Source organism: Sorex araneus, chromosome 1, assembly GCF_027595985.1.
Source record: "Sorex araneus isolate mSorAra2 chromosome 1, mSorAra2.pri, whole genome shotgun sequence".
Lineage (NCBI taxonomy): Eukaryota > Metazoa > Chordata > Mammalia > Eulipotyphla > Soricidae > Sorex > Sorex araneus.
In genome coordinates, this window is record NC_073302.1 from 33,436,524 (window position 1) to 33,446,294 (window position 9,771).

Sequence of the window (9,771 nt, forward strand, 5' to 3'; positions counted from 1 at the left end):
AACCAAAACTTGGATTTCTGGTGGTGACGGATGAAGAAGTTACACTGTTTAAGCTAGGCAGATGGGCCAAGAACAGCGTTGTGAAAGGAAAAAATGAATTTCAAAGGACATTTGTTTCCACCTTTTAAAGCATACTTGGAAAATTCACCAGAGAGTGACATTTTTAAGTGTTTCTTTTTTATAAGGTTGCCCAATACCAGCCATTACCCTGCCAATGAGCACACACAGGAGATAAAACCACCAACCCAGAAAAACACCAACTGTCAGAAAAGGCTGACACATGGCAACCTCAGCTAACTTAGGCACAGAAACGCCTCTACTGCAGTGCACACTCTCTTCTCCCATTTGCTGTGTGTGGATGACACTTCACAGCTAAACTCTGTCCTCTTGCCTGACAATCCTATTCTGGCAGTCCTTTAGCGTATTTATTAGAATTCCATTTTTTGCTAAGCATTCAAATTTTCTTTTTTTTTAATTAATGAATCACTGTGAGGATACAGATACAGATTTACATATTCTAGTGCTTGTGTTTCAGTCATACACAGCTTGAGTACCCATCCTTCCACCAGTGCAGGCATTCAAATTTTCACGCTCCTCCATGAAGACTACAGATAACAGTCTCTCAATTTATAGAAAAATTTGCTCACTCACTGCATTGTTTCCCAAAAGAAGCAGAGTGCACTTTTTCTCACTTTTTATTTCACTAATTCCCTCCATAAGCTATAAGTGAATTACACCTATATTTCTTCTCTCAATGCCTTCTCCCACTAATTCATTGGAGGATTGCCAGTTCAAACTCTTTTAAGGGTTCAACTCATTGATTGATGCTGACTGGTGTTACTCCATCTCTCCAGAACAAAAGAGAAATGGAATTAAATCACTTCTGAGAGAAAATTCTGAGACAGGGGAAAGCATCTTCAGCATATAAATCAAACATTACAAAGAATTCTATGAAAGTTATAAAACACACATATCAGAGTTCCTTTAAAAAATAATAAAAAGAACAATCTTCACACACTTTCCTCTAAGGACACTTTTTTGGATTATTTTTAGTGGATTATTTATAACAAGCAATACAAAAATAAATTAGTTAGGTTCTGCTTTGGGGGCAGGGCTTGGGTGTTGGGGTGAAAAAATTTGAAATATGGTGGTGGGAAGATGTAATGGTGGTAGGATTGGTGTTGGAATATTGAATGTAATAAATTATTGTGAGCAACTTTATAAAAATAAAATTTTTTAAATAAATAAAATTTAAAAATAAAGAGTAGCCCCATTTGTTTATTTTTTATTCTGCTGCCTTTGCCAGTGACATTATATCACTGAGTATGTCTTTGAGGTCCAAACCTTAGAGTGTTCTGCTTATATTTTATCAATGTACTTTATTGTTTCCATCTGGAACCCAAGGTCTTTGACCTACTTTAAATTAATTTTTATGTAAGATGTGGATCCAGCTTTGTTTTTTTACACATAATTATCTAGTTTTCTTAACACCATTTGTTTATGAAGCTATCTTTACTCCATTTCATGGTCTCAGTTTCTGAAAATTAGCTGTTCATAAATATGGAGTTTTGTCCTCGGATATTCAATTCTAACCCACTGATGAGAGAGCCTGTCTTTATTTCAGTACCATGCCATTTTGCTCACTATATCTTTATAGTACAGGCTGGGGGGTGAAGATAGAGGGAACATGGGAACACTGACAGAGGGAAGTTGATAGTGGTGGGGACATTAGTGTTAAAACATTATATGCCTAAAACTTAACTATCGAATAACTTGTAAATTACGGTTCTTTGAATAAAAAAAATTTAGGACTGGAGCGATATCACAGCAGATAGGGGGTTTGCCTTGCACGAGGCCAACCCAGGTTCAATTCCTCCGTCCCTCTCAGAGAGCCCGGCAAGCTACCGAGAGTATCCCACCCACAGGGCAGAGCCTGGCAAGCTACCCGTGGCGTATTCAATATGCCAAAAACAGTAACAACAAGTCTCACATTGGAGATGTGACTGGTACCTGCTCAAACAAATTGATAAACAATGGCATGACAGTGCTACAGTGCTAGTAAAAATAAAAAGAGTTAAGACTACTTTAAAAGCCCTAACCTCCTTGGAAGAAGTCATGTTCAATAAAAGACCTCTTGATGCCTTTTCCTTCACAAAAAATCTCATGACCAACAGATATTTCAGCAACAGACACTGTTGACTGCCAACCCTAGAGATGTTCTTTCCCCTTCCAGGCTAAAAATTCCTAATGAACTGATAAGAATGGCCATAACACACTGGTCATGAAGATGCAAGCAGAAATGATTTGGAGAAACTTTTCAGAAAGAAACCAATTTTGGCATGTTTCATTTACCCTTTGCCCTTTGCCCTTTACCCTTTTCATTATTACTAAAAGACAAACTCAAAATCCAGAAATGCAACTTTAAATTTTCTAGTAAATGTAGAAAATATAAGAAGCCACATGTCCAGTACAATGGAGAAGGAAGACAGAAACACCCAACATGGCAAAAATTCTATATTTTGTTACAGGAGAAACACAAATTACTTTTTTATTTAAACCATGTAACAGAGTTTTTATTATTGAACTAAACCATAGAATTAATGATATAATTACCCTTTTTTGAGGTGTTCTGAATCAAATCTAGGGCCCCATAGAAGCAAGGCAAGTACTCAACCATGATTAACATCCCCAGCCCTATATTTCTTTTTTTCTTCAAACTGACTGTCTTTGGCTAGTCTAACACTAAGTTCTCCCACTTTTCTTCCTTTCTCACTAGACTCACCTTCATCTCCTTTGGTACATCTTCTCTGTTGAGCCTTCTATGAACACTGAGCCTAGCCCGCAGGGTGCAGTCTCGGTCCAATAATAGCAGAATAACAGCCCCAGAAGTTGTTAAGAACCTCGTCCACAAAACATGTGGATATTTTATCTTTATAAATAGGAATATAAATGTTTACACTTTATCTGCGAAATGTATTTTGCAGGTATGACTAGGGATCTTAAGATGGGAAGACTATCCTGAATTCTTATAATGAAAAGACAATCAGTTAAGAAAAGTTGTAACATTAGAAAGTGGCGGGAATAGTGTACTTTAAACATGGGGGAAAAGGCCACAACGCAATGAAAGCAGGTAGCCTAGAATCTAGAAAAAGTGAAGAAACACAGTCACCATAGAGAGCTTCTTTGATCTTGATCTCCTTGATCTCCTTCCCATGATCTTGTTATCAGCTTTGTGAAATTGTTTGCAAGTTTTCTATAATTACAAAATTATAAGTTTGTGTTGTTTTAAATGACTGTGTTTGTAATAACTTGCTTCATTTGAAATAAGACACAAATACAAGTCTCTTTTCTTTCCTTATATATCATTCTCGAGGGAACTCAAGGCATCCTGTGACTTTTTTTTGCTATTTTTAAATTAATTTATTTTTAATTAGTGAATCACCGTGAGGGTACAGTTACAGATTTATACATTTTTGTCTCATGTTTCCCTCATACAAAGTTCGAGAACCCATCCCTTCACCAGTGCCCATTCTCCACCACCAGTAAACCCAGCATCCCTCCCATCTCCCCAGTCCCATCTCCCCCAACCCCACCCTGCCACTGTGGCAGGGTATTCCCTTTTGTTCTCTCTAATTAGGTGTTGTGGTTTGCAGTAAAGGTGTTGAGTGGCCATTGTGTTCAGTCTCTAGTCTACATTTGGCAAGCATCACCCTTCCCCCACATGGCCTCCAACCACATTTTACTTGGTGTTCCCTTCTCTGAGTTGCCCTCTCCCCAGAATGTGAGGCCAGCCTCCAAGCCATGGAGCCAACCTCCTGGTACTTATTTCTACCATTCTTGGGTGTTAGTCTCCTACTCTGTTATTCTATATTCCACAGATGAGTGCAATCTTTCTATGTCTGTCTCTCTCTTTCTGACTCATTTCACTTAGCATGATACTTTCCATGCTGATCCACTTATATGCAAAATTCATGACCTCATTTTTCCTAACAGCTGCATAGTATTCCATTGTATAGATGTACCAAAGTTTCTTCAACCAGTCATCTGTTCTCGGGCACTCAGGTTTTTTCCAGATTCTGGCTATTGTAAACAGTGCTGCGATGAACATATAAGTGCAGATGTCATTTCTACTATACTCTTTTGCTTCTCTGGGATATATTCCCAGAAGTGGCATTGCTGGGTCAAATGGGAGCTCAACTTCTAATTTCTTGAGAATCGTCCATATTGTTTTCCAAAAGGGCCGAACCAGTCGGCATTCCCACCAGCAGTGTAGAAGGGTCCCTTTCTCCCCACATCCTCTCCAGCAGTGGTTGCTTTTGTTCTTTTGGATGTGTGCTAGTCTCTGTGGTGTGAGGTGGCATCCTGTGACTTTTAAAACCATCTCTGTTGAAAGACTACCCAAACTTCTCAAATCCTCAAATTCTCTCCCTCAAGATTTCATATTTGTACATACAAATTACCACTTTCGGACCTTTCCGCTGCTGCTGCTGCTGCATGAGCATGATCACGAAGGCCAAATGAACTACTTTGGACACCAGCAGCCCACAGAAATGCCTCCAGACTGTGAACTGAGTCTCTACACTATGCAGTGGGGCAGGGTATTTCTCTTTCTTTCTCAACCCTTCTCTCCTGAGCACAGCATGGCAACCACCGCTTTTTGAGCACAAAATGGAGGTACCAGCCCAGCTGCTGCGGGACGCGCGAGAGATCCCAGGGGACGGGGGGTACTTAAGCCCTCTGCCGATACTTAAGCCCAGCAGACACATGTGCGCGACCTTTCCACTGCTGCTGCTGCACGAGCATGATTGAGGAGGCTAAATGATCTACTTTGGACACCAGCAGCCCACAGAAATGCCTCCAGACTGTGAACTGAGCCTCTACCCTGTGCGGCGACAGCAGGGAAGGGATTCTCTCTTCAGGTTTTTACATCTTATGAGCACCACAAAAGGGAAGTAAAAGCTTGCAGTGATGCAATTTCTGGCAGAATTTTCCCTGGACTTTATACAGAAATTCAATGCCTAATTGTTAGCAATGTGAAATGGTTCCTTTTTAGCAGGTTGGACTTTGGGGGGAAACTCCAAACAATAATGGTGAGTTTTTTGTTGAAATATTGAAGGTAATCAAAGTAGCAGCCATTTCTCTAGACTGTGAACTAAGCCATAGCCCCACGCCGGCCGAGGAGAGGAAATATCCTTCTTTCTTGGTTCTCTCCTTTTTCAGGGAGAAATGCGGCGTGGCATCAGCCATATTATGATGTCTATTTAGCAGGCACAAACTTGGTGGCACGGGAACGGGAAAAAAGGGAAAAAAAAGTTATGTACTTGGAACAGCGGGACACTTGAGCAGTCTCGGGCTGGGGCCGATACCAGCGCACGCTACACCAAAATTCCACCCGGACAGCCACACTTTTGTATGGTCACTTAGCTGCCGATCTACCAGAATCTGGAAAACAACTAGACTACTTTTGGTCCCAGAAACTGCTTGCAGACATGTTGCTAGACTATCAACTAAGCCATAGCCCCACGCTGGCTGAGGACAGGAAATATCCCTCTTTTTTGGTTTTTTTTTCCTTTGTCTGGCGGCATGGCGTCAGTCATATTATGAGGATTATTAAGCAGGCACGAACTTGGTGGCACGGAAAGGAGGGGTAAAAAAAGTTATGTATTTGTAACAGCGGGACTTAATATCTCTTCACTCTCAGCAATGGAAAACTAATTATCAAATGCTTCCTTGGCAGAAAGTAGGCCTTTCTTTTTTGGGGGGAAACTCCAACAACAATAGTGAGTTTTATGTTGAAATATGGAATGTAATCAAGGTAAAGAGAAAATGAAGTGAAATTTATCAGTTATGCAGGCGGGAGCAGGGTGGTGGGGGGAACGGGGGGTGGTATACTGGGGTTTTTGGTGGTGGAATATGGGCACTGGTGAAGGGATGGATGTTTGAGTATTGTATAACTGAGACATAAGCCTGAGAACTTTGTAACCTTCCACATGGTGATTCAATAAAATAAATTTAAAAAAAAGAAAATGAATAAAGGTATATTTTGAATAGAAAAAAAAATTACCACTTTCATGTCAGTTGGGGGGTGGGTTTGGGAGACAGCAAAGTATCTACAAAATGCAAATTTATGTAAGTGAAATTGAAGGGGGGACACATCCAGCAACACTCAGGAGTTACTGCTGACTCTGCACTTGGGAATTAGTCCTGACTGTGATTGGGGGACAATATGGGGTGCTGGGGATATACCATCAGTCAGACACAAGCAAGGCAATGCCCAACTTGCTTTACTACTGCTCTGGCCCGTCTAAGTCAAATCTTTGTCAGAATGTGTTAACTATTAGTCTACATCTTTCTGCTTTCCTTACATGAGATGAGACAGCATCTGACATTAATAAAATGATGATAGAGCAAGACACCATCCATTTCATTAATTCTTTCATCTAAATACATTTATTGGGCTTTCTCCTCTCTGGAGAAGCTCCTGTTCTCTCTTAAACTCATTTCTATCTTTCTCTCCCTTCATATTTATCTAAGTAAATTTCTTTCTCTATTTCTTTCTTCTTTTTATTCTTTCTTTTATTCTCTCTTGCTTGCTGGCCCTACACACTTAGGGCTAATTCTTGGCTCTGAGTTCAGGGATCCCACTTGGCAGGCTCAGGGGATCAGATGTGTTGCCCAGGGGATTGAATCCGGGATGGCTACATGCAAGGCAAATGCCCTGCCAGATGTACTATCCAGTCTCCATCTTTAAATAAAACTATTTTGCTTTCCTAAAAAATAAATACATTTATTGATCCAATCTAGAATCTGTCAGTTACTCTGTAGTTCCAAACATGGAAAAAACAAGTCCTATTTTATTCATATAACTGAAACTCTCAAGCTTATTCGCCAAGGTGGTCTGGCGCAAACCTCAGGCAATCACAAGCTAACGTCCAAGCTCGCAAAGCTGTGCAGAGAAGCGATGAAGGAAGACTTCAAAGAGAGAAGAGCAGCAGTGGTGGCTGATGTGGCAGAAGCTGGGAAAAGTATTTACAATACCTGCCTGTCCTTCACCAACTATAAGACCAAGATGACTACCCTCTGATGTCCTGATGGATCTATCACATCTTCCAGAAGGGCAATAAAAAAGGTTATCCATGACTTCTACTCGGATCTCTTTGATAGCTATGTCTACCTGCCCACATACCAAATTCCGAAGGATGGATATGTTGTTCCCAGCATTCTCCCTCTCGAAATCTGACACGCAGTTTCGTAGGTAAAGACGTGTACAGCACCCGGTCCAGACAAGGTCAGACCCGAACACCTGAAGAATCTGCCACCAGTACTCATCAATACACTGGCTCGGCTCTTCACACACTTCCTGTCTGAATGCAAGTTTCCATCCCAGTGGAAAACCAGCAGGACCGTTCTGTTGTACAAGAAGGGAGACATCCACGACATCAGCAACTATTGCCTGATTTGCCTGTTATCCATTGTCTACAAGTTGTTCACTCAAGTTATCCTGAGTAGAATAGACAGAACATAAGATGAAAGACAAGCTGGGTTCTGAAAAAGATTCAGCACAACCGACCATATCCACACGGTGACCAAGCTCATTGAGGTTTCTTGAGAGTTCAAGATGCCACTCTGTCTAATATTCATCGATTTAAAGAAGGCCTTTGATTCTGTTGAGACTGGGGTGGTCATCGAAGCCCTAGCCAAACAGGGTGATCAAGCTCAGTACATCAGGATCCTCCGTGAGCTGTATAACGGATTCACCACCAGGATCTCACCATTCCACAAAGAAGTAATAATCAACATAAAGAGAGGGGTTCGGCAGGGTGATACCATCTCACCGGAACTCTTCAGTGCCACCCTCGAGAACATCATGTGATGACTGGAATGAGAAGGAATGGGAGTGAAGATAGACGATCAGCAACTAAACCACCTCTGCTTCACTTATGACATCATTCTAATAACACCAAATATTAGCCAAGCAGCACAAATGCTGGCCAACTTCAACCATGAGTGTGGAAATGTCAGACTGCAGCCTAATCTCACGAAGACAATATTCATGAGAAATGGACTAGTTCCTGATGTTCCATTTTCCCTCAATGGAATGAACATCTCTGAATGCAGCAGTTACGTGCACCTAAGTCGAGACTCAACATGACAAACGACCTGGCACCTGAACTGCATAGAAGGAAGAGAGCGGTGCAGAATGCCTTCAAGAGTGTCGAAGAAATGGTTAAGAGGAGGAAGAACCTCCGGTTCTATGCACATCTTTTTGACTCCTCCGTTTTTCCTGCACTAACATAAGCCTCAGAGACCCGGGCCCTACAAAAACAGAATGAGAACGCTATTTGGGTCTCCCAAAGAGAAATCGAAAGAGCTATGCTTGGAGTATCACATTTCACTCAAGTGAGAGAAGGAATCCAGAGTTCCAACCTCCATCGACGATCAAGAACCAAAAGGAGGAGAGGGACGCGCCGGGCCAGAGGCTGCAGGATGATGCGATTTATGCTGCTGTTCAGCCGCCAGGGGAAACTGAGGCTGCAGAAGTGGTACCTGGCCACATCAGACAAGGAGCACAAGAAGATGGTTCGAGAACTGATACAGGTGGTTCTGGCTTGCAAGCCCAAGATGTGCAGCTTCCTGGAGTGGAGGGACCTCAAAGTGGTCTATAAGAGGTATGCCAGCCTCTACTTCTGCTGCACCATTGAGGGCCAAGACAATGAGCTCATCACGCTGGAGCTGATCCAACAATACGTGGAACTCCTGGACAAATACTTTGGCAACGTGTGTGAGCTGGACATCATTTTTAACTTCGAGAAGGCCTACTTCATCCTGAATGAGTTTCTGTTGGGGGGGGGCCAACGTGCAGGACACCTCCAAGAAGAGTGTGCTGAAGGCCATCAAGCAGGCTGACCTTCTGCAGGAGGAGGATGAATCCCCCCGCAGTGTATTGGAGGAGATGGGTCTGGCCTAGCCCCCGGCCCCGTGTAAAGTCGGGGAGGCCCCCAGCAGGGGTGGCCCCGTCTTGGAAGGGACTCTTTCCAGCACCCAATCTTCCTCTGGAGTTAGCTGGGGACTCAGCACCCTCGAAGTTGATTCCCTCCCACCACCCTGTCGTGTCCTCCTGCCCACCTGTCTGTGTCCAAGCTCAGGGGGAGGGAGATGAGACCAAGACGGGGGTGCCTTTGAGGAACTAGTTCCCCCACCCTACCCCGTCTGTAAATATATAAATATGTCAGGTTGAAAGAAGTAGGTTTTCTGGGCCATGCTTGCTGCCCACCCACCCTTCCTACAGCCTGCCCTAGAGGGGCCCCCATGGAGCCAGGGAGGCCTTTCCCCCCTGCAGTACCCTCCCCGTAGGGCCAGGGTTGGACCGAGTTAGTTTTTGTCTAACCTCTCTACTTGGAGGGGAGGGAGGGCTGGGGCCAAGTGGACATGTTGGGGCTAGTCCCTGCCCCTTCACTCCCCGTGGGGCGAGGCGGGCACCTGGGGGGGGGGGGGCAGGGTTGGAAGCGTCTACCCTGGTGTCTTTCCCTGTGAAATAAAAGGGAAAGCATTTCTGGACTTCGCCAGAAAAAAAAAAAAGAGAACCAAAAGGAAAGAGAACAAAAGGGAACATTCTGCCGCAGAGGCAGGGTGGGGTGGTGGGGGTGGGGTGGGGGTGATGAGAGGAATACTGGGATCATTGGTGGAGGAGAATGGGCATTGGTGGCGGGATGGGTAAATGATTACTGTATGAGTGAAATGCAAACACAAAAGTTCATAAGTTTGTAACTG

At 43.2% G+C, this 9,771-nt stretch overlaps 1 pseudogene; it reads left to right on the plus strand.

Annotated features, from left to right (window-relative positions):
* The first annotated feature begins 8,461 nt into the window (after positions 1 to 8,461).
* On the plus strand, positions 8,462 to 8,968 carry LOC101539380 (AP-1 complex subunit sigma-1A-like; annotated as a pseudogene).
* Positions 8,969 to 9,771: the final 803 nt, after the last annotated feature.